The 24,089-nt window shown below is 49.3% G+C and overlaps 2 long non-coding RNA genes and 1 pseudogene across 3 annotated transcripts in view; 1 reads left to right on the top strand and 2 right to left on the bottom strand.

The window, feature by feature from the left end:
• Nucleotides 1-1,232: 1,232 nt before the first annotated feature.
• Nucleotides 1,233-24,089, bottom strand: part of LOC148163228 (uncharacterized) — a 27,939-nt gene continuing 5,082 nt past the window's right edge. The window contains exon 2 of the long non-coding RNA XR_015769073.1: nt 1,233-3,161. This is a non-coding gene — a long non-coding RNA (uncharacterized LOC148163228). The remainder of the gene's footprint in view (nt 3,162-24,089) is intronic.
• LOC148163229 (cell adhesion molecule CEACAM6-like) lies at nt 10,580-22,894 on the bottom strand (annotated as a pseudogene). The gene is made up of 11 exons (XR_015769071.1): nt 22,732-22,894; nt 21,567-21,926; nt 17,552-17,830; nt 16,904-17,158; nt 16,829-16,830; nt 14,153-14,427; nt 13,060-13,180; nt 12,029-12,081; nt 11,673-11,704; nt 11,201-11,242; nt 10,580-10,933 (listed from the first exon to the last, which is right to left on the bottom strand). The product of XR_015769071.1 is annotated as a cell adhesion molecule CEACAM6-like (transcript).
• The window catches only part of LOC148163227 (uncharacterized), an 11,407-nt gene continuing 10,181 nt past the window's right edge, over nt 22,864-24,089 (top strand). The window contains exon 1 of the long non-coding RNA XR_015769072.1: nt 22,864-23,902. This is a non-coding gene — a long non-coding RNA (uncharacterized LOC148163227). The remainder of the gene's footprint in view (nt 23,903-24,089) is intronic.

Genomic DNA, 24,089 nt, shown 5'->3' with positions numbered 1-24,089 from the left:
ACCCTCAGCTTCGGGGAAACAAAGGCAACTCCTGAGTTCTCCTGTGCCGTCTACCCAGGAAGCTCCGCTCATCCCCCACGACTCCTTGGGCTGTTGAGAAACCTTCAGGGAGACATAGGAGGTGTCCCCACAGCCCAGGGGCCCTCAGGAAGAGGAGTCACCCCCTGATGTCTTTGGAGGGCTGGGTAGGGCTCTGAACTCCCCTGGTCGTAACTGCAGCTGGGCTGGTGATCCAGAATCTGTGGCAGGTCAGAGCTCTGAGAGCAGAGGAAGGACACAGCTGCCCACCCAGGCCCTCTGAGGGGAGAGCAGTCAGTCAGACAGAGATGGGAGGGAGTGTCATGTTCTGGGAATGAATGGGGGTCTGACCTCCAACTGGAGGAGGCCCCTGTCGTCCCTCCTGAATCTCGGAGGGGGAAAGGCCTGACAGCCTTACAGGGCCAGCCTCGGGCACGTGCTGGCCCCCTCCCATGCTGATGCCAATGCCCTGGGTCCGCAGGGAAGAGGCTCCGAACCCAGGTGACACGGGGTGACATGCTTCCATTGTGTGCTTTCCCTCATGCATTTAACGAGTATTTACTGGGCAGTTCTGACTTGTCAGGCCCTGGGCTGGGTCCTGGGAGCTCTATAGAGAACAGGACAGATGTGGGCCCTGGACTCTTGGGGTTTCCCTTGCAACAGGACCACGGGCAGTCAGGAAATCATGGCACTGAGGAGTCAATTAGAATCGAGAGAAGGTCAGGAAGGGAAAGTGTCTGGTGCGTCTGGAGCATGTCAGGGGGTCTTAGCTGATGGTGGGTCCCATGGAGCACTCCTGAGAAAGTGACCTGGGGCTGAGACTGGAAATGTGAGTGGAAATTCGCCCCTCATAGGACAGAGGGTGTGGAGGGACTAGCTGCCCATAGAGGGAGTCTCAGGGGGCAGACACCCGGCTGGTCGGAGGAGCTTGAGGGGGTCCAGTGTGGGGATCCTGGAGAGCCAGGAGGACTGTGACGGGGTGAGGCCGGGGAGGGTCAGACCCTGCTGGGCTGTGGGTGCTGAAAAAGGCGCCCAGGCGTAGAGCAGCTCTGCCGCCCTCTGGTGGACTTTGCAGGAAATGCGGACGAAAAAGCCCCTCTATCCAGTTGTATTATTTTTTAAAAAAATGTGTACTTGAAATAATATTTCATATGTGGATATATAATTTTTACCACTTTATTGAATTATAGTTGACATAGAAGTCATTTAATATATTGAAAGTATACAATTTAATACGTTTTGCCACGGGCATGCGGAGAAGTCATTCCTAGAGTCATTCCATGAAGATACTGAATATGTCCCTTCCTCTCAAAAATCTCATGTCCTCTTTATTATTTCCATTCCACCCCCTCTGACCCTCCTTCCCCATGTTCCCATGAAACCTTACATTTGCTTCTGTTGTTATAGATTAGTGTGCATTTTTTCGGATTTCGAGAAGTGGTATCAAACACTATAATTTGGGGCCGGGGTTTACTTCTTTACTCAGTGTCATTTTTTTAACTTAACCCATTGTTCCATGTTATTGAAGTTTCAGTTTTTTTTCTTTTTTATCCCTTAGTTATATTACATTGGAAGGATGCAGAAAGTTGTTTGTTTTTAATTCATTCACTCATTTATGCACATTTATGTTGTTTCCAACTCTGGGCGATTACAAGTACACCTGCCAGGAACTTTTGGGCAGGAGTCTTTGAAGCGGGCACGTGCTTTCATTTCTCTTGGGTAGAGTTCCACCCAGGAGTGCAGTGAGGGGATTGCTGAGGAGGCACAGGTTTAATTTTTTGAGAAACAGGCTACACTGTTTTCCAAAGGAGTTTTAATTCTAGTTTCTCACTAGCGACTTAGGAGAGTTCCAGTGGCCCCCCATCCTCAACAACACTTAATTTGGAAAGTCTTTTTAATATTTAGGCAGTCTACTGTATGTGAGGTGGCATCTCAGTGTGGTGTTTGTTTTTGTTTCGACTGTGATAACCGTTTTCATTTTCTTTTATCTTTTTTTAGTTTATTAACACTGCCTATGAAATCTCTTCATAGTGTTCCATTATATGTATGTGCTACATTTTCCTCAACCTTTCGTCTTTCAATGGACATTTAGGTTGTTTGCACATCTCGGCTACTGTGAATAGCGTTGCAATGAACACAGGTGTTGTAATAATCTCCTCAAGATCTCGATTTCAGTTCTTCCGGAGAAATACCCGGAAGTGGGATTGCTGGATCTTAGTGCAGTTGTATGTTTAATTTTTGAGGAAACTCCATACTGTTTTCAGAGTGGCCGTGCGAGTTTGCATTCTCTGCATCGGGTTGCTAGGGTTCCAGTTTCTCAACATCCTCACCAACACTTGTCTTTTTTTTTTTTTAAATAAAGGTTTTTATTTATTTATTTGACGGAGAGATAGAGAGAACCAGAGAGCACAAGCAGAGAGAATGGCAGAGGGACAAGGAGATGCAGGCTCCCTGCTGAGCAGAGAGTCCAACACGGGGCTCGATCCCAGAATCCTGGGATCATGACCTGAACTGAAGGCAGACGTTTAACCGACTGAGCCACCCAGGTGCCCTTTTTTTTTTGGTTTTTGTTTTTTAACAACAGCCATTCCAATAGGTGTGTGGTAATATCTCACTGTGGTTTTGATTTGCATTTCCCTTTTTCACATACCCGTTGGCCATTGGAGAAATGCCTGTTCAAGTCTTTAGCCCATTTAAAATCAGTTTATTTACGTTTTACTATCTGGTTGTAAGAGTTCCTTACATATGTTGGATATTAACCCCTTATCTGCTACATGGTTTGAAAATAGTCTCTCCCAGTTGGTAGGCTGCTTTTTCATTGTGTTGATGGTTTCCTTTGCTGTGCAGAAGCTTCTTAGTTTGGATATAGTCCCACTTGTTGGTTTTCATTTCTCTTGCCTGTACTTTTGGTATCATATTCATGAAGTCATTGCCAAGACCAGTGTCATCAAGCTTTTCCCCTATGCTTTCTTTTAGGAGTTTTATGGTTTGGGTCTTATACTTAAGTCGTACATCTATTTTGAGTTGATTTGTGTGTATTTGTAAAGTAAATGCGTCATTTCATTCTTTGACCATGTGGATATCCACTTTTGCCAACATCGTTTGTTGAAGAGACTGCCCTTTCCCACTGTGATTCTGACACCCTTGTCAAAGATCCATTGACCCTATATAAATGCACGGATTTAGTTCAGGGCTCTCTATTCTGTTCCATCGTTCTGTCTTTCTGTCAAGACTGTTACCTGACAGAGAACCAGTTCCGAACTCAGATTCGGCTGCTCATGCCTCATAAATCAACACTTGAGAGACAAGTGATGGTTGGTAAGGAAAGGTTGCTTTATTCAGGAAGCTGGCATGCTGGGAAGATGGTGGACTCATGTTTCAAAGACCATGTTCCCCATCCAGGGAGAGTAGGGTTGGAGGCTGCTTTAAAGGGGAAGGCATGAGAAAGGAAAGGGTGGCTCCATGCAGGAGAAGCAGGTGCCCAGGCGGTTAGTCATATATGGACACAACCCTGAACAGCCTTGCTGACACCCAGGGCACCTATTTTCCAAAGTAGGCAGGCCTTATCTCCTGGGAAAGTTTGGTCCTACACTCCTTGAGGCCAGTAGTCTGCAAATCCCAAGGAAAGTAGGTTAGTTCTGCTACAGATCATGGGACTTAGGACAGCAAGCAAGGGGTGAACCCTTAAACCTGGTGGAGGGCTGTCACCATGGCATACCTATTTGATTACTGCAGATTTGTCATGTAGTTTGAAATCAGGAAGAGTGATGCCTCCAGCTTTGTTCTTCTTCCCCAAGATTTCTTTGGCTATTGGCATATTTTGTGCTTCCATCCAAAATTTAGAATTGCTTTTTTCTCTTTCTCTGAAAAATGCCATTGGAATTTTGATGGGACTGCAGTGCATCTGTAGGTCATGTTGAGTAGTAGGCATATTTTAACAGTATGAATTCTTCCAACCCATGGACAGGGGATATCTTTTCATTTATTTGCCTTTGCTTCAGTTTCTTTCATCAGAGTCTCATAGTTTTCAGTCTAAAGATCTTTCCCTTCCTGGGTTACAATTAGTCCAAATTATTTTATTGTTTCTTTTTTTTCTTTTCCTATTTTTTCAGAGAAGACTGAATTCTTTTACTTAGCTGTAAACAAGTTAGTTGCAACATAATTTCTTTTCCATGTGTAGAGCTCTCAATAGGTTTTTTTTAAAGATTTTATTTATTTGAGAGAGAGAATGATAGAGCATGATTGGGTCTAGGGTCAGAGGGAGAAGCTGACTCCCTCCTGAGCAGGGAGCCTGATGTGGGACTCGATCCGGGGACTCCAGGATCATGACCTGAGCCGAAGGCAGTCGCTCAAACAATTGAGCCACCCAGGCGCTCTCAATAGGTTCTTAAACAGTAGGAAAACTTTTGCTGTTCAATTTCTTTTTTTTTTTCTTTTTTTTTCTTTAAAGATTTTATTTATTTTTTTGACAGAGAGAGACATAGTGAGATAGGGAACACAAGCAGGGGCAGTGGGAGAGGGAGAAACAGGCTCTCCACAGAGCAGGGAGCCCAAAGCGGGGCTCGATCCCAGGACCCTGGGATCAGGACCTGAGCCAAAGGCAGATGCTTAACGACTGAGCCACCCAGGCACCCCTTGCTCTTCAATTTCATTGAGAATCTTCCACAGGAAGCATCCCAATAGAGTGAGAGTATCACGATGTTTCTGTCCCACTCTAAGTATACTATTTTAAAGTACAGTTGAAAAGTTAAATGTGTAGAAATTCAGAGGTGTAAGAAACTTCAAGAGGTACAGAGTTTAGGAAGGTGAAGGCTGTGAATGTCCCTTTTCCTTTAACGCATCCTTTATTTTGCATTCTTCACACATAAGCAGCGGTTCCTGCTATTTCCTGGGCCAAAAAGAGCAGATCGTCCAAGGAATGGAATTTACTATGGCATTCTCCTAGCTATGACGCCTTTGCAAAGCCAAATGGCAAGACACAAGCAAGTGCATCTTTGGGCAGTACTCCAAAACTACAGGCTCTGGTTGCTTGGTGGTGGCAAATAGGGACCTTGATCTTGCTTCCTATGAGTAGAGACTCAAGCCATGGTGTCTTTGTGTTTGCTTCTCTTCTGGTTGAATGGACTCTGCTTATTCCTTGACCTGTGGGGGCTGGGGGCTGCCTCCGAAGCAGCATCTTTGGTGTCCACAGAGCAGAGCTCCCTTGCCTCTGACCCTACAGACTGGACTACTCCCTGCCTCCCTGGTGGCTGCTTCCACCCCTCTGGGCCATGCCAGGGCAAAGCATTTCATTCTTTCTGATGCCGTTGGAAATGGGATTCTTTTGTTTTCCAGGGAGTTTGCCATAGGTTCTTTGTTAGTGGATAGAAATGCACTGATTTCTGTAGATTGATGTTGCATCCGCCAGCTTCCTTTTTGTGTTTAAAAGATTTTATTTATTTGACAGAGAGAGTGAGAGAACACAAGCAGGGGGAACAGTAGAGGGAGAGCAGGCTTCCCGCCAAGTAGGGAACCCGATGCGGGGCTCGATATCAGGACCCCAGGATCATGACCTGAGCCAAAGGCAGACAGATGTTTAAACAACTGAGCCACCCAGGTGCCCCGCATCCTCCAGCTTCCTTAAATTTATTAGATCTGACAGTTTTTCATGGAGCCTTTGGAGTTTCTCTATAGAAGATCATGTCATTTGCAAACAAAGAGAATTTTACTTCTTTTCTGGCATGAATGCCTTTTATTTCTTTTTCTTGTGTAATTGCTGTAAGACTCTCAGTACTATGCTGAATAGCAGTGGTGAGGATGAGCACCCTTGTCATGTTTCTGGTTCTATAGAGAAGCTTTCAGCCTTTCACCACTGAGTATGATGTGAGCTGTGGGCTTGCCATAGACAGCTTTCCTTCCGTTGAGGAGCAACATGGTAGACAGTTTTCTAATCCTCTAATTTCTGTATACAAATTTGTCTTTGCACACAAAAAAATGCCCACTGAATAGAAAGGAGAGCACTCCTGAATGTTGGTGGGAATGTAAACCGGTGCAGCCACTCTGGAACACGGTAGGAAGGTTCCTCAAAAAGTTAAAAATAGAACTACCCAGTGATCCAGCAAATGCTCTCCTAGGTATTTACCCAAAGGATACAAAAATCCTAATTGAAAGGGATACACACACCCCGATGTTTATAGCAACATTATTTATAATCGCCAAACTATGGAAACAGCTCAAATGTCCATCAGTTGATACATGGATAAAGACGATGTGGTGTATATATACAATGGAATATTTCTCAGCCACACACACAAAAAAATGAAATCTTTTCATTTGCAACAATGTGGGTGGAGCTAGAGTGTATTATGCCAAGTGAAATACGTCAGCCAGGGAAAGAGAAATAGCCTTTGATTTCAGTCATGTGGAATTTAAGAAACAAACTAAATTAGAATAGGGGGAAAAGAGAGAGAAAGAGAGAGGCAAACCAAGAAACAGACTCTTAAGGATGAGAACAAGCTGATGGTTGCTAGAGGGGAGGTGAGTAGGGGAACGAGTGAAATAGGGGATGGGGAGGAAGGAGGGCACTGGTTGTGATGAGCGTTAGGTGTTTATGGAAGTGGTGAATCAGTATATTGTACACCTAAAACTAATATACCACATGTTAACTAACTGGAATTTATTTTATTTTTTTTATTTTTTTAAGATTTTTTTTTATTTATTATTTGAGAGAGAGAGAATGAGAGACAGAGAACACGAGAGGGAAGAGGGTCAGAGGGAGAAGCAGACTTCCCGCCGAGCAGGGAGCCTGATGCGGGACTCGATCCCGGGACTCCAGGATCATGACCTGAGCTGAAGGCAGTCGCTTAACCAACTGAGCCCCCCAGGCACCCTTATTTTTTAAATTTTAAACTTTTTTTTTTGAGAGAGAGAGAGAGAGAGAGCGAGCGGGGGAGGGGCAAGGGAGAGGCTCTCCAGCAGACTCCCCACTGAGTACAGAGCCCTACATGGCACTTGATCCCACGACCCTCAGATCGGGACCCAACCTCCTCAGCCACCCAGGCACCCCAACTAACTGGAATTTAAAGAAAAACCTAAAAAAATGCCCACTGATCAATTTTTATGTCATGAAAATAGTTATATTGGCATAAGGTCTAGACAAGTAGTTAGGATGTCCCTCTTAATATGATGCAATAGAAAACCCAGGAAGCATTCTTGCCAAAAAAATATCACCCGAATCTCTGCAAGCTTTGAGATTCATTTTCCAATTTATAGGAAAGACGGGGTTGAGAGAAGCAAGTGAAGTGACACCACAAGGAAACAAAGTCAGAATGTGGGCATCCTACACGTCAAAACGTCTGGTCTGGTCTCTTCAAAGAGTGTACGTCATGAAACAAGTTGAGGGGGTACGAGGACTGTAGCAGAACGAAGTGCTGTGCTTACTGCGTTTTCAAAAATTGAACACACCCATGTACCTAGCAGCTAGGTCGGGACACAGAACAGTGCTGTCACCCTAGAAATCCTTACCCTCTTCCATTTATAAATCTTTTTTAAAAAGTTAATTAATGTATTTGAGGAGCAGGAGGGGCAGGGGAAGAGGGAGAGAACTCCTCGCGCCGACCGCTCACTGAGCACGGAGGCTGACGCGGGATCAGTACCACGACCCTGAGATCATGACCTGAGCCAAAATCAAGAGCCAGCCACTTAAACGACCAAGCCACACAGATGCCCCCTCCCCCATTTATGAATTTCTAATATTGAACCTTTGCTTTCCTGGGACAATTGGAATTTAGTCACGGTGTACTGTCTTATTGTATATACTGTTGGAATTGGTTTGAGAATGTCGCGATTAACATGTTTGGCTCTCTGTTCATGAGTATGATTGGCCTGATATTTTCCTCTTTTTGTACTTTTGTTGTTGTTCCTATTTCAGTTCAAAGGTTCTACGAACCCCAGAGTCAGTTGGGGACATAGTCTCTCGCTGTTCTATAGATGAATCTGTATAATTTTGAGACGATTTGTGTTGAAAGTTCTGTGGAACTCACTGATAAAACTTCAGAGCTGGAAATATTTTTCTCTTTCCTTGAAGTCTTTTCATATGGGAAATTTTAAATGTATACAAAAGAGAGTTTGTATACAAACATGTTATAATAGAGAGAATGGTACTGTGAATGCCCAGGTACTCATCTCCAGCTCCAAAGTATCAACTCGTGATGAACCTTGTTGTTTCTCTTTCCCTTCTACTCCTCCAGCGACCGGATTCAATATTAGAAATCATATACTTTTTTTTTTAAGATTTTATTTATTTATTTGAGAGAGAATGAGAGATAGAGAGCACGAGAGGGAAGAGGGTCAGAGGGAGAAGCAGACTCCCCGCTAAGCAGGGAGCCCGATGTGAGACTCGATCTCGGGACTCCAGGATCATGACCCAAGCCGAAGGCAGTCACCTAACCAACTGAGCCATATACTATTGTTTCTAAACACTTTTGTGTGTACTTCTAAAACGTAAGGCCCCACCCCCAATAAAAAAAAAAGTCAAACTTAGAGAAACGTTACAAGACTATTAGAGGGAACTCCCATATACCTTTCATGCTTATTTCTCAAAGTCACATTTGTATTCTGTCTGCATAGATGTAACTATATGCATGTGCATGCACACAAATCTTTTTCATTATATATATATATGATTTTTTGATGTATCACTTGGAAGTTATAAGTATCTAATACTTCACCCTAACTCCTTCAGCCCGTATCTCACCAGAACCGAGATTTTCTCCTATCTATCCACAGTACGATGAGCAAGCTCGTCCAATTTGATATTCATACAACAATATAATCTAATATGAACTCTATATTTGCTTCCTATTACTGCTGTAACAAATTACCACAAAGACCGTGCCTTAAAAGCAACAGACATTTATTATCTTACAGTTCTGGAGGTCAGAAGTCCAACATGGGTTTCACTGGGCTAAAATAAAGATATTGGCGGGGCCACATTCCTTTCTGGAGGTTCTGGGGGAGGATCAATTTTCTCGCCTTTTCCAGTTTCTGGAGTCTGCCCATACTCTTTGACTTGTGGTCTCTTAGCACTCAGCAGGGAGTCGACTAGAGGATTCTCTCCCTCCCTCTCCCTCTGCTCCTTCCCCTGCTCATAAGCACACTCTGTTTCTCAAATAAATAAATAAATCTTAAAAAAAAAAAAGAAGGATCTAACATTGGTGCCACTGAATACCAGAAGTAGGAAAAAAATATGGGCTGAAAAGTGTCTGAAGAAATAATGGTCCAAGAAGGTGATTGAACCCCAAACATAATAAGCAGTCACACTAAGGCACATGGCAAACTTGTGAAAACTAAACACAAGAGGAAAAAAAATCTTTAAAAAGAGCCACAGATGGGCACCTGGGTGGCTCAGTCGTTAAGCATCTGCCTTCGGCTCAGGTCAGGATCCGGGGTCCTGGGATCCAGCCCTGCGATGGGCTCCCTGCTCAGCAGGGAGGCTGCTTCTCCCTCTGCCTTTCCCCCTGGCTTTTGCTCTCTCTCTCTCTCACTCTGTCTCTCTGAAGTAAATAAATAAAATCTTTAAAAATAAATAAATAAAAAGAGCCAGAGAAACAACCCATTGCTTATTAAGGAACAATGATTTAAGCAAGTGATGGTAGGTTTTGTATCTGACAGCATGGAGGCCAGAAGGAAGTGGCAGGTTTTTCTAATCAACTACAAATCCTGTATCTGGCAAGATGATCCTCAGGAGGATCATTAGGGGCAACAAGGAAATTTTCTGATGAGGAAGAATATGAAAATTTGTTGCCAGCTGACCTACTCTTAAAGAATAGCCAAGGGAAAAGATGCCCAGTTCATCCTTCTCTGTGGTTGGTTTGATGCCCACAGCTACTCCTTCCTGGCTCATCCTCATGTGCTCGTCAGAGGCCCCATGTTCTGTGCTCCCGACACCCAAACCACATTTATAAACACTGGGAGTGTCTATAGCTTGGGTCCCTGAGCGATGTGAGGACCGCTGAGTTCCCTCATGGTTTGGCCACAGCTCTGGCGTTCTAGTTAGCGTGGTGCCAACATGTCCACACCACCCACCCCTTCCTCTATCCTGGGGGACTGGAGATGGGGGCTTGGTCAACTCAGAGGTAACATTTCCCTCTGTGACCCAGGAGAGAAGAGACCCAGAGCTTCAGGGGAATTTCTTTTCTTTTTCTTTTTTTACATTTATCATGATTATTTTTTAAGTAAACTCTATGCCACACATGGGGCTCAAATTCATGACCCCAAGATCAAGAGTTGCATGCTCGGGGTGTCTGGGTGGCTCAGTTGGTTAAGCGTCTGACTTCGGCTCAGGACATGGTCCTGGGGTCCTTGGATGGAGCCCGACGTCCAGCTCCCTGCTCAGTGGGGAGTCTGCTTTTCCCTCTCCCTTTGCCCCTCTCCCCTGCTCCTGATCTCTCTCCCTCTCCCTCCAATAAATGAATAAAACGTTAAAAAAAAATTCAGTAGCATGCTCTATTCACTGAACCAGCTAGGTGCCCCTGGGGGAATTTCTGCTAAGAGAAATGACCATTCAGAAAAAAAAGCCAAGGAGGGGAAGAGTCCTTTTTATTCAGATCCTCTCAGATCATCCCCAGTGGGTCAGGGGTCAGGACACTTTTCCTGGGAACCCCCACTTCCTGGGAAATGGGGGCCTTTGTTCTGGGTTCAGGGCAGCCTGTAGGGGTCTCCAGAAATCAGTTGGGACCCGACCCTGGGTCCATGTCCCTGAATATCTTCAGAGCTGAGAGCCGGTTCTCCGGCTCAAGCTGCAGCTCCTGACTCCACCTAGAGTCTGGGGTCTCAGGAGGGCCCTGGAAGGAGCAGTTCCCAGGGGAAACTAAGAAGCCATTTCTGCTTTGTGGTCGATCTGGCAGTAAATGTTTGTGTCGGGGTGTCGTAATTCCTGTAAAAGAAGAAGAGGCCTCTGAGCCCCTGTCACCTTCCTGGAACATATCTGGGTGACTTTCAAGTTCGAGGACCACTTGGGCTGCTCTCTGGGAGCCTAGCTGTGTGGCAAGTGTCTGCCCCCAGCCCCTCCTTCCTCCCACAATGCCCTGCTCCTCTTGCTCTCTTGTTTCCTGAACCTGAAAACACAGCCAGGGGCAGTTAGGGCGCAGATCTTTGGCCCCCTTGGGCTTTGGGGACCAGAGCAGTCATTGCCCACACTCACCTGGTAGATAGGAACGGCTGTGGTGGGGCTGGGCAGGGAGTCCTAAATAGGAGAGAATGAGTGTTGGTAGTCAGAGAAGGAGGATCATTTCTCTATGGGAGTGACTGGTTCTGTCTCTAGAAATGCCTTCTCCAAGCCTGCTGACTCATTCCCCAGGCCCGACCACTGCCCACTGCACCCATTTCTGTTAGCCCAGGACCCCTGGCTGGTGCTCCCAGAGCCCACCCTGCCCCTATCTGGACTCCAGCGTTCTCCTTTGGCCAGCTCAGGGGAGCAGGGAGAACTCAGGACACGCTGGGGGGTGGTCCTGCCCCTGAAGAGGGTCCACTCCTGGCCAGAACAGGGCTTGCCTTGTCCTGGCTCCTCTGAGGGAAGCAGGGTCTGCTCTGTGCTGCTGAACTGGCTGGTTACCCGCCTTGAGCCTGCACAGCCTGGACCCCAGTGGAATGAGTGGTGCAGGGGCCGGGCTTACCGGGGATGCGGAGCTGCTGGCTGGACCATGGCCTGGGGACAGAGACAGGAGTTAGCACCAGGGCTGTGAAGACGCTTGGGGCCACCCTCCAGGAGGGGACAGGTCCTCAGCTCTCAGAGAACAGGGAAGCAGGAGCACCTCCCAGGAACAGACCCACTGGCCATGTTAGGGCCCAATGGGGGTAAGGTGCTGACCTATGATCTGGATTCTACAAGTCAGGGAGTATGGCCAGCTGAGGTCCCCTGTGCAGGAGACCCAGACAAAGGGTCAGAGGCCCTGGGGAGTGACTGGTAGGATGGACAATGTGGGCAGGACTCCGGGACTCCGGGTCCCACCCGCGCTGACGATGTACTCACGGGGGGTGGATGCTGGGCGCCAGAGCTCTCTGAGATCACGGCAGCCACTGGCCCTAGGAGAGATCAGGCTTCCATGTGAGGGGTGCAGGGAGAGGTCACAGCTTTGGTGTCAGAGCAGGGCACAAGGAGGATCCTCATTCCAGGCAGGGGTTACAGACCCCCTCTCTCCACCAGTGCTGTTTAGGAGAGGGAGGGCCCAGGAGAGGGGATTAGGAAAGGTCTTGGGAGCACTGCTGTCCTGGGCTCACAGGGGGAAGACCCACAGGCTGATGGGCTTCTAGGAGAAAGTGTCCTGAAAAGGGATCAAGGACCCAGGAAAGGAATCAGACATGCGGGTTTGTCTGAGTGGAAGGGTCAAGCCTGCAGCCATGTGTGCAGGACAGTTGGGGAGCCCCGGGTAAGCTGGATCCCTGAATGTGGTGCCCCTGCTGTGGCCAGACCCTCGCCCCCTCAGGCCAGAGGATGCTGAAATGTGACGGCAGCCCGTCCTCCATCTCCATCTGCCTGGACAAGAGGCATAAAGGACATCCCAGGACCTCCACCTGGCCGAACCCAGGTGTTCTGCTCTCACACAACAGGGACTACGGTTCATGCATCTGCCATTTAGGGGATGACCCCACCTGGCCTGTCAGGATCTTCCACTCTCCTTTGCGTGACCCTCACCAGGACCGGCCTCAGGTCCTGAGGCTGCAACTGCCCCTCACAGGGCGTGTGGACTTAAATAAACCACGGGAGGTGCTCTTTACTGAGTATTTAGTCCTGTGAGCACAGATGTAGGTTTGTCAATTGAATGCACACAACCCTGAGGGGCTGTTCCCTAGTTGTCCCTAATGTAAAACCGAGGAAGCTGGGAAAGAAGCACCCTGGACAGCAGCTGGTGAGGAAGAAGTCAGAGGGTATGAGAGGGAAAATCCAGGGGGCAGTTGGGTGGCCTGGAAGTTGCAGCCCAGAATCCTAGGTCAGGGTGGGGTCCCCTCCTGGCCAGGGCTCAGCTGGGGGACAGGATCAGCTTGTGGGAAATGCCATCGTACCTTCCAGTCCTTGTGTGGAGCAGGAGACACCCCAGGGCGGCCGACAGTGCCAGTCCGACCAGGACCCCGACTGCAATGCCAATGATGGACCCCACAGGGAGACCTGTGGTGCTTCTTTCATCTGAAATAAGAAGAAAACGGGAGGGGAATGAGTCCCAAGTCAAATCTGGGGAAGCCAAGAGGGGCCGTGGGGGAAGGGCCTGGTTAGGGAGGGAGGAAAGGCCACTGGGTCTGGGTGATGTGTGTGTTGTCACCACGGTGACCCCACCCCCTTGACCGCTGCATCATTTCTGTTCCTCACGGTGAAACCCTGGACTTGCTTTATTCTTCACATTGTCCCCCACCCCGGGGCCAGTGCCAGTGTGCTGTTCATTTTCCTCTCACATTTTGCCTCTTCTCCTGGGTCTTCCTTTCCATTTCTATCACTGTTCTTAGAGGGAGGCCCTTACCTGTTCACTCAACACTTTCAAGAGAATAATATTAGCTGACTGCCTTGGAGGTCGGTCCTGTGCCGGGCACGTGGGAAATACTTTACATTTATCTCATCTGCCGCTTCCCTGTCCATGAGGGGGCCAGGTGTCATCCCCACTGTCCAAAATGAGCATCTCACTATGGAAAGGGCTTCAGTAAATCACTGAAGGTCACCGAGCTGGAACGTAATCAGACAACACTTAATCCCAAATCCCCAAGACATAGCTAGTAACAAAAGCATTAATATCAAAAGGACAATAGCTGCTAATTTGGATTGAGCCTGAATCTGTGATGAAATCCTGAGGTATGATGGTGTCTCAGGATTTCATCTCATGAGCTCATATTAACAACCCTCACAACAGCCCTAAGATCCAGCTGTTCTTTCCAGTTTTACAGATGAGGAGACTGAGGCTTAGGAGGTTCAGCATTTTGCCTGAGTTCCAATAGCTGGTACATATCAGAACCAAGGTGCTAACAAGATTAGTCTAATTCCAGGGATTTTATCCACATTGCCCTAGAGGCTCTGAAGGTGGCTCCTACCTCCTCCAGGCCTGCATCCATTTCACACCCCCTGCCAGTAGAATGTATAGGGACGAAGAGGGAGAGGTCGCGAGTCACTCACAGCTCAGATCCAGCCTGATGGGGTCACTTTTGCCAGAACTGACTGGGTTGGAGACCTCACACTGAAAATTCCCAGCACTCTCTCCTGACAGGGCATATGGTGAGGGTGCTGTTGTCCTGGGACAGCTTCATTGTCTCCATGAGCTTTAGACTCTGGCCATTGAGAAACCACTGGATGGAGACCCCAGTGTTATTTGTGGAGCAGGTCAGGACCACGGAGTCCTTATGTTCTGTGACTGCGGTGTTGCTGGCAGGGACAGAGGGCTGGGCCACGGACTCAGTGGACAAACACAGGAAGTGATGGAATGAGAGTGGGCCTGGGCCCTGGGGCTACGCTCCTTCCTCTACGATCTCAGCCACTCTGAAGGCCCAAGCAAGCTCTGTAAAGGTGCCTCAGAGGATGGCCCTGCTGTCTGCAGAAGGTGGAGTGTCTTTGTTCAGGTGACCATCTGTAAGGAGAAGGCTGTACCTCCCCCTCTGATCCTCAAGTTCCCTTCTGGCCCTCAGTCCTGGTTCTGCTCTGCCCGGACATGTCTGTAGCATCAGCACCAGGAACCACTTCTAAGGCCACATGTCGCGCATCCTCATCATCAGGTGGAATTTTTCATTCCCATGGACTTCTGTGTGATTGCTTTCTTTCACTTGTGACTTTAAAAGATATTGTCTCATTCCTTATATACCTCTCCATGGATAGTGGGGGAGGAGGACTCGTAGCTCTTCTATCTTAGTGTCCAAGGCAGCTTCATGTAAAGTAGGGAAGGCATTCACATAGTTACGATTTACTAGGGAATAAAAGCCGCCTGCACAGTCTTCACAACCTTAGGAATCAAAGAGTTTTTCATGTACAGGATTTCTCACTCTGAAGAAGACTTTTACTTCCAGATCTGTGGATTGACTCTCCTGGTGAAAAACTTCTGTCGATTGGTGGATACTGTATACAGAATATTGGCACCTTTACAAATAGATGGAAACTACTACAACATAATAAAGGACTTAGAGGAAACACCCACAGCTAGCATCACACTCCATGGTGCAACACTGGAAGTAGAAGACAAACATGCCACTTTTAGCACCGGTATTCAACACAGTACAGAAGTCCAAGCAAAAATAATTAGGAGGAAGAAACCAGAGAATGCAATGAAATTGGAAAGGAATAAGTACAATTCTGTCTCTTTGCAGATGACGTGAAATTTTATGTACAAAACCCTAACGATCCCCACCCCCCCACACACAAACTGTTGAACTAATTAAGAATTCAACAAAGTTGTAGGATTCAAACATCAACATACAAAAATCACTCTGTTTAAGAAAACAATTCCACTTACAATAACATTGAAAAGAATAAAATACTTAGGAAAAAAAAAACCAAAATCTTAGGAATTACTTAATGAGTCAGCAGACTGTATATGGAAATCTATAAAACATTGCTGAAAGAAATTACAGAGGACACAAATAAATGGAAAGACATCCCATGTTCATGGAAGATAGGACTTCATATTGGTGAGATGACAAAGCTACCCAAAGAGATCCACAGATTCCATGCAATCCCTATCAATTTTTTTAAAGATTTTATTTTAAAGTAATCTCTACATCCAACACGGTGCTCAAACCTACAACCCTGAGGTCAAGAGTCGCATGTTCCACCGGCTGAGCCAGCCAGGTGCCACCCTATCAAATTCTGAAGGAATTATTTTTCAGAAATAGGAATTTCCAAAAATTTACATGGAATCTCAGGGGCCTCCAATACTTATTTTGAAAAAGAACAAAGTTGGAGGACTCCTACTTCCTGACTGAAAAGCTACATTAACCAATAATAATGGGGATCTGGTGGGGATCTGGTATAAAGACAGACAAAGAGACCAATGAAATAGGATAGGCACCCCGGAAACAAACACTGGCGTATGGGGTTGAATGATTTTCAAGAAGGTTGTCATGACCATTCAATGGAGAAAAAAATCTATTCAACAAATGGTGTTGGGAACACTGGATATCCATGCGAATGAATGAAGTTGGACCTGACCTTCCACCACGTACACCTTTGTACACCATGTACAAATGTTAATGCAAAATAGACCAAACATCTAAACAGAAGAGTCAAAACTATAAAAGCCTTAGAAGAAAATGTAATGCAAAAACTTACTGAAACTGGATTTCCCAGTGATTTCTTAGATATGACACCCAAAGCAGAGACAACAAAAGAAAAAATACATGAATTGGATTGCATCAAAATAGAAAACTGCGTGGAGACAGATGGGAGCGCCATTGTGTTGAGTAGAGCATGACATATAGAGCTGTCCAATCACTATGTGCTACACCTGAACTACTGTCACGAGGTGTGTCAGCTAAAGTTCACTAACAACAACAACAAAAAAGAGTGAGGGCAACCCATGGATTGGAAGGAAACATTTGCCAATCCTATCCGCTAAGAGATTAATATCCAGAATATATAAAGCACTCCTGCAATTCAACAACAAAAAGCAACTTGAACCTGAGGACCCTTTTTCTTCCCTATTTGCAAAGCCCCATTTAATGCATGGGGCTTTCTGGAGCTGAGAACCCCCCTCCCCACATTCCAGCTGGACCCCAGGTCTGCCCTGAGAACTAAGGGTAGAAACCTCTGCAGACATCTAATGGGAGAGTTCAGGGACAGATTTGGGAGCAAATGGGAAATGACTACCTCTAGGCTCTTTGCTGAAAGCCAGACAGACCTTCACCACGGCGATCCACGCAGATGCTCCAGGGATCCACTTACCAGAGACTGTGATAGTCTTGACTGTGGTCTTATTGAGGCGAGTGCCAGAGTTATAGGCGAGGCAGGCGTAGGATCCACTATCATTCGCTGTGATGTTGGGGATAAAGAGCTCCTGTGTGGATGACTGGGGCCTCCCATTGATAAACCAAGAATACTCTGCGGGCGGGTTAGAGGCTGCATGGCAGGAGAGACTGAGCTTGGCCCCTAGATGGTAATAGGAGTCTGAGGGGGAAATGGTGGGGGCGTCCGGGCCATCTGGAGCAAACAGAATAAAGCGACAGGTGATGCAATGAAAGGGAAACCGAAGCTCCCGGTCTGTATTAGGGCCACAGTGTCCCTCTGAGCTGGGTCCCAACCTCCTTTTAAAAAGTCCCAACCAGAAGCCCCATGTTCACTGAGCCTGGGTCTAAGACATTCACTTGTGTCTCCTCACAGGCTACTGACCCTCTCAGGGAGGAACAGCCCATCTCCTCCTAGTCTTGGTTTAGGCTGAGTCTGCCCAGGTTTGCCTGGGACAAGAAGCCATGGCCAGCCTGGGGGTCCAGCTGAGAGTCATGGACTCGGACCCCAGAAGTATGGATGGGCCTGGCCCCCGGCATGTGGATTTGGGCTGACAGCCCGGGCCAGGTAGGAAGGGAAGTTACTCACAGAGAACATTCAGGGTGAATGGGTCACTACGACCGACACTCACTGGGTTCCGAGTTTCACACTCATAGGGTCCTGTGTCATTCCTTGTGACATGGCGTATAGTGAGAGTCCTGTTGTCCAGGGAGAGCACCAGCCTGGCGCTGGCCGGGAGGCTCCCATTGTTTACTAACCACAGGTAGCCTGTGCTCTGAGTTTGAGGTCCACACGTTAATACAACAGAATCCACATTCTCCACGGGGTCGGAGTTGTTGCTTGTGATGCTGGGTTTGGATAACTCCGCTGTGCAGACAACAGAGAGAACATTGCCCTGGGTGGTACCTGAGTCCTTCAAAGAATAAGGCAGGTCTGTGTAGCTCAAGACAAATGCAAGAGGATCTGAGCGCTCAGAGAACACAGGCCACCTGCTCTCCATGTGAGAGCAAGCACAGGCCTTCTCAGGTCAAAGAAGCGTCAGGGTTTGGTTGTAGAAGACACAGGACAGGGAGCCAGAGACCACCCTGGGCCTCGGCTGGTTCTTCCCTGACCAACTGACTGTCTGACCAACCTCAGAGGCCTGACCTGGAAAGTGCAGGTGCTGAGGCCCTTTCTACGGCACAGACCTACACCAGTCACCCTACAGGTGTTCTCCCCTAGGCCTTGCTTTCCAGGGTTGTCCTGGAGATGGGTAATGATGGGCCTTCCCAGAGCTCATAAGCCTGGAGAACACTGGACAGCATGGCCTGGAAGTGGGTATTTGAGCAGAAGTAATACCAGGGGACACCAGGGCCAAGCCTGGAAGTCAGTCCAGCACTCAGGCTGCGGGGCCACGAAGTAGGTCAGTTCTGCCCAGGTGTTCCATGGTGACTGACCTGAGACAGTGGTGGAGCAGAGTCAAGACTAGAAATGCTCCAGAAAAGAGTGAGGGGGACAGGCAGGGCCTGGCTGGCTGTGGCAGAGAACTATGTGCTCTGCGCTCAGTCTTTAAAGTCTGTTTTCCCACTGCAGAGGCCAGTGAGGACCATGCTGGTCTCTCCTGAAATACAAGTGGGTGTTTTCAAATGCAGAAGGGGTGACCGGTGGTAGGTGGGGGAGTGGGGGGGAGGGCGTCTGGCCTTCATGGACCATTTGTAAACACAGTTATGAGATAGAAATTTGAGAAATTAAATCGTTTCCATATGTGAAAATCAATAATACCTGAAAAATCTAAGACCAGTTTCTAGAGGAATATCTCCCTAGGGAGCACTATAATGTTGTAGACCAAGTTCTCCAGTCCAACCACGATCACATGATGACCGAAGGAAGATGTTATAGTGGATTTGAAATCAGTGACTCCCTGGTTACAGAAGGACATGTGAGTCCTATTAAGAAGGAGAATTGAGGGGCACCTGGGTGGCTCAGTCGTTAAGCGTCTGCCTTCGGCTCAGATCATGATCCCGGGGTCCTGGGATCAAGCCCCGCATCGGGCTCCCTGCTCAGGGGGAAGCCTGCTTCTCCCTCTCCCAACCCCCTGCTTGTGTTCCCTCTCTCGCTGTGTCTCTCATTGTCGGATAAATAAAATCTTAAAAAAAAAAATAAAAGAAAGCGAATTGATCGGGGAACGTCTGAGGTGCCCCTGTTATATAAAGGGAGGAATGATACCAAATCAGTAGAAATGATATGTGTTATGTCAGTCAATTTAGGAAAGAAAGTCCCTGCCACCAATTTCTACAGCAAAATGGAAAGAAACCCAATGCTTGTATGAGGCTTTCTTTTGACCTCAGGAAACACAAGTTTGATCCAATTTACCCAAACTGGGCAGCATCTAAGTGAAAGGGCAGGGACTGGAGGATCGCACCGTGTGAGAGGATCCCACCCTATGGTGAAGGTGTCCTCAGGAGCACCCACGTGCGTGTGAAACAGGCAGTGAAGCAGTCGGAAGGCGCAGGGTCTGGCCAGCCCCCCGGGGGAGGGTCTGGGGAACCCCTGGGAAGAACGAGAGCCTCACCAGGACGAGCACGTGAGTCAGGAGTAACAGGCATGAGATGAGCCCATGAGCTCCTGGGGACTGCAGACCTGCCCTCCTGCCTTTGACTCCCTGCTGGAGTCATGTAGGGAGGAGATCAAGGGGTCCCATGCCCTTGTCATGGGGTGTGTTCCACTCGTTGGCGTCACGGAGGGAAAGAGTCCTGGATGAGGGCCCAGTGACAGCTCGCTCTCCTGGTGACCTGGGGGAACTGGCTCCTGACGGAGCCCGGCAGAGGATGCCGCTCGGATTTCTGTGTCTTCTACTGCTGCCTGGGAGGGCGGGCCGGGCCACAGGTGTTAGCAGGAGAATCCAGGGAAGGCTTAAGGGTTAGTAAAGGCGGCTGTGCAGAGCAGGGGTAGTCCCAGCTGGAAAGGAGCAGGAGGAGGAAGATGAGGGACAAGGTCGGAGCAGAGAGCCAGAAATGTCCCAGGCTGTGAGCAGTGAGGGTCACAAGGGACTTCACAGACTCCGGGCACTAAGAGCCCACAGCCGCCCCAGGGGCGGGATCCTCCCATGGCTGAGCAACACCACAGTCCTCGTGAGACTCTCGGGCAGTGGCCTGAGGGGCTGGTGGTCAGAGGGACAGAACATGGGTCTCAGCCCCTGGAGGGACTGGGAACAGGTGTGGCCAGAACCTCCTAGAATTGTGCATCCAGGGTCCAGAATCTGAAGAGACTGGGAATCATTCATTCATTCCTTCCCTCCTTCATGAAAGACTAATTGAGTTGTGGGGCCCTGTGCCGGTTAGGGGTATGCAGTCGGGAGGAGAGGGCAGAGTCCTTTCCCTTACACTCCAGTGGGATGCCATCAGCACATCAGGAAACGATAAGTGATTCCAAGTCCGATGCAGGAGCTGTGGATTGGCCACCTGAGGGGGGGCCTGGGCATTCCCCAACTGACTCTGGTCGTTGATGAATTTAGTTCTTGAGTAAAAACATTAATTCTCCATTTGCTTTCACTTCCCAGCCCAGAAAATCTACCTTGAGCTATAGATCCTAAGAGAAAAGGGCTGATCCAACAACTGGTCTTGGGATCCACAGGTGCCTAATAAGGCCCCCTGGATGGAGGAGACAGGCCTGTACCTGCAGACAGACTTTGTAGGATTGTGATCTGCCTGTGTGACTCTGATTCAGTGTCTGCATCGCCCTGTGCCTCTGTTTCCCCTCAAAATCAAGGAAATGGTCTCAGGCTTGCCGTGTTGTCTGTAATTAACCTTAAATCCTCCACAATTACCTGACCGAAGGCTTGGTATAGAGGAGCTGCCCGGATAAACAACTGTTACTTGCCTCCATGAGACACGGCTCCCTCGGCCCGATCCTGGTGCAGGACTTGCTGCCAGGAGCATCTTCTCTCCTCTGTTCCTCCCTGGGGACACTGACCTTCTTCTGGGGTCTCCTATCCCCCAGGGCCATCAGACAGTGGCCCAGGGACCTTGCCTATCTCTGCTCTCCACCCCAAGTCTCAGGAAAAAAGACCAGCCTCTGCCCCTCCTCAGATGTGGCTCTTGGTGCGAAGCCCTGGCTGGTGACCAGCTCAGGAACCTCAGGACTCAGGCAGCCAGGGAATTGTTGCTCCCAGTCCCCCTGCCACGAAGACAAAACCCACGTCTGGAATGGACTCCTCAGGGTCACTGGAGTCAGGAGCCCTGAGACAGGGGTCTGGGCAGGGGCTTTCTGGGCTGAGCTCTGGTGGGGATCCCAGGGGCCCATTAAGCCTGACCCTGACAGCCCTGCAGGGTCTTTCTCAGAGTCACAGGGAGGAGCCCAGCGGTTTGGGCTGAATCTCCCTCTGCTGAGTTACTCCCATCAGAGTGGTCCTTCTGTTTGCTGCAAATGTGCTGTGGCTGGAATCCAGGAAGGGAATTCAGAGCTTAGGATGTTTGTCTCCACTGTGTGTGTCCCACACTAAATGTTCCAACCCGATACAGGACATAAGGCAGAGGGGATGGAGGTGCAATCCAGCCCTGTGGTCCTGTTGTGTGAAGTAGAATTCACCCCACCCAACACCAGAGGGGAGAGAGGAATTACTCACGGAATACGCGCAGCTGTACTGTTACTTTTTCAAGTTGAACATTTCTAGTCACGGTTTGTAGGGTGTAGTATCCTGTGTCATTCACGGTGATGTTCTGGAACCACAGGGATCCGTTGGGGTATATTGTCTCTCTGCCGCTGTGTGCAGGCCCTCGGATACTTACGTTTGTGTCTAATGCATATGATATAATTTTATGGCTGGTCTCTGCAGTTTTCCCTCGGAACCAGGCATAGCCTATAAGATCCCCAGGCCGATTGTGGACACTCAGAAGAACATCCTTCCCTTCAGCAACACAGGGCGGCACCGATTCCACAGTGACTTGGGCAGTGGTGGGCGGGTTCCAGAAGGTTAAGAGTGAGACTAGGAGGGAAGGAAGGAGACAGATCAGTATTTGGACCTATGTGCTGGAGGGAAAGCTGGGGCCCTGGAGACAGAACAGATCCTAATCCCCCAGCCTCGGGGTGTGTGTCTGAGTGTGTGTGTGTGTGTGTCTCCTTGCTGGTCAAGGTCAGTGGCATGACCACACTACTTCAGCGCCTCTGAACTTAATTTCCTCTGTTTCCAACCCTCTTCCTCACATGTCTGTCGCTCACTCCCTCCCTGCCCTCAGATACCTGCTCCCACTCAGGGGGTCCTGGGGAGAGGCCTGCCCTGAGCGCCTCCTCTAAAGACCCTCTGTCTTCATGATCTGACCTTTCCCTGCTCTGTTCCCTTCCTGGTGCTTGTCAGTACCTGACATCACGTTCTAGACGTCTCTGCATGTCTGTCTTCCTCCCCATAGAAGTGAGTTCGGGGAGGGCAGAGACTCCTCTGATCTGTGCTGTACCCCAGGGGTGGGGCCAGCTGCAAATCTCCGGGGCTGAATGAATGTGTCCCCATGTCTCTCAGGGTCTGGCGTTTGTCTGTTAAGATCTCAGGTTGGTGGGAAGGGGCAGCGATTAGGTTGTTGTTATGAGTTTCAGAATTCAGTCCTCAGTGATGAGTAACTTGGGAAACAGCCCTTGGCTCTGTACTTGCAGATCATAAGATTTTCCCGTTGCTGAGCCGGCTCCCCGGTCCTACCCTGCTCCCCTGTCTCCTCTCAGAGCCCTGTCCTCCCCGGGAGACCCCAGCCAGCCTCTCTCTCCCATCCTCCCGCCCCCTCGCAGGGGATCATCCCTGTCACCTGCCAGCAGGAGCTCCTGCCAGGGGACGCGTCCTCCTCGGGGAGGGGCCGAGGGGAGCTCCATGGTGCCTGCTGCCCTGCCCGTCCCTCCCTCTGGGGGAAGAGCTTCTGCTCCAGAAACGCTCAGGAGCACTGCAGTCCTGTCCGGTCTGAGGCTAGCGGCCTCTGGGGGCAGGAGCGCTGGGCGGGGTCACGTGGGCCGGGGGCGGGGTCTCTGCCAGGGCCCCTCCCTCCTGAGTCCCTTGCCCCCTTCTTCCCCTTTCATTTCTGTCTACATTGCGGTTCCCTGGGAACTGCTGAGGCCTCTCCGTCTTCAGCTGTGATTTCCCAGCATATGCGAGAGCGCGCACACGCCCTTGTTTGGACAAACACAAGCCTGTGGCGTTGGGTCGGTGACCCCCACAGCTCGGGGTCAAGGTGCAGGGTCAGCGTCCCCACAGCCCTCTCTCCTTCCCTGTGTGGCTTTCCCTTCAGAGCAGGAGTCTGGGGGCTGCTTCAGGAACTCTTGTCACAGGGATGTCACCCCCACTTTGCGCTGGAATCACCTGTGGAGCCTTATCAAGACTGTGGATGCCCAGTGGACACCCAGAAATGCTACGTGAGCAGATGCCCAGCCAGGCTGAGAGCCCATGATGTGGGGGTGGGGCCGCCTCTCCCTCTCCTGAGCCCACGGAGGGTCTGCAGATGCTGTGAAAATGCAGATTCTGACTCAGCAGGTGTGGTGTGGACCCCAGAGTCTGCCTCTCACAAGCTCCCAGGTGATGCTGATCGTCCTGGCTCCGGAGAGCACACTCTGAATAGCAAGGCTGAGGGGGACCCGGTTTCCTTAGAAGATGGCCCTTCTCCCTACCCTGAATTGGTTCTGCTGAGTCTTGGCCTTGAGTCTGTGGTACCACACACAGAGCCCCAGGGTCCCCAAATCCAGGGGATTATTTCTGTTGTAACAGAGAATCCCAGCTGGGCACCTGTCTCCCCAGTGTTCTCACAGGTCTGGGGAGGTTGGACTGACACCTGGCAGCAAGGTCCCAGAGATGACTCTGGGCGTGAGAAAGGAGCAAGCCGGGTGATGACTGGAGAAGGACCCACGGCCCATCCCTGGTTGTGCCCAGCCCGGCCTCTGCTTCCAGGGACAGAGACCCAAGACCAGGTGTCTCAGGAGCTCAGTTCCCAGGTGGGAAGGGGGTTTCTTGCGTGTCTTGGGAAGATGAGATGGCTGGGGCTCCTTGGAATGTTTGGAGAAGACCCTCCCTCAGGGTCTGTTGGCTGAACTGTGGCCCAGAGACTGTCCATGTGCCCCTGAGCGTCCTAGGCAGCCTGTGTCTTCCGCCTGGGGGACTTTCCCGTGGTCCCCCTGCCTC

Source organism: Eumetopias jubatus, unplaced genomic scaffold (assembly GCF_037043125.1).
Source record: "Eumetopias jubatus isolate StellerSeaLion01/CBP00866 unplaced genomic scaffold, mEumJub1_p1.0 scaffold_10, whole genome shotgun sequence".
NCBI lineage: Eukaryota > Metazoa > Chordata > Mammalia > Carnivora > Otariidae > Eumetopias > Eumetopias jubatus.
Note: the sequence above shows the minus strand (reverse complement) of the source record. Positions and strands in the feature narration are given on the sequence as shown.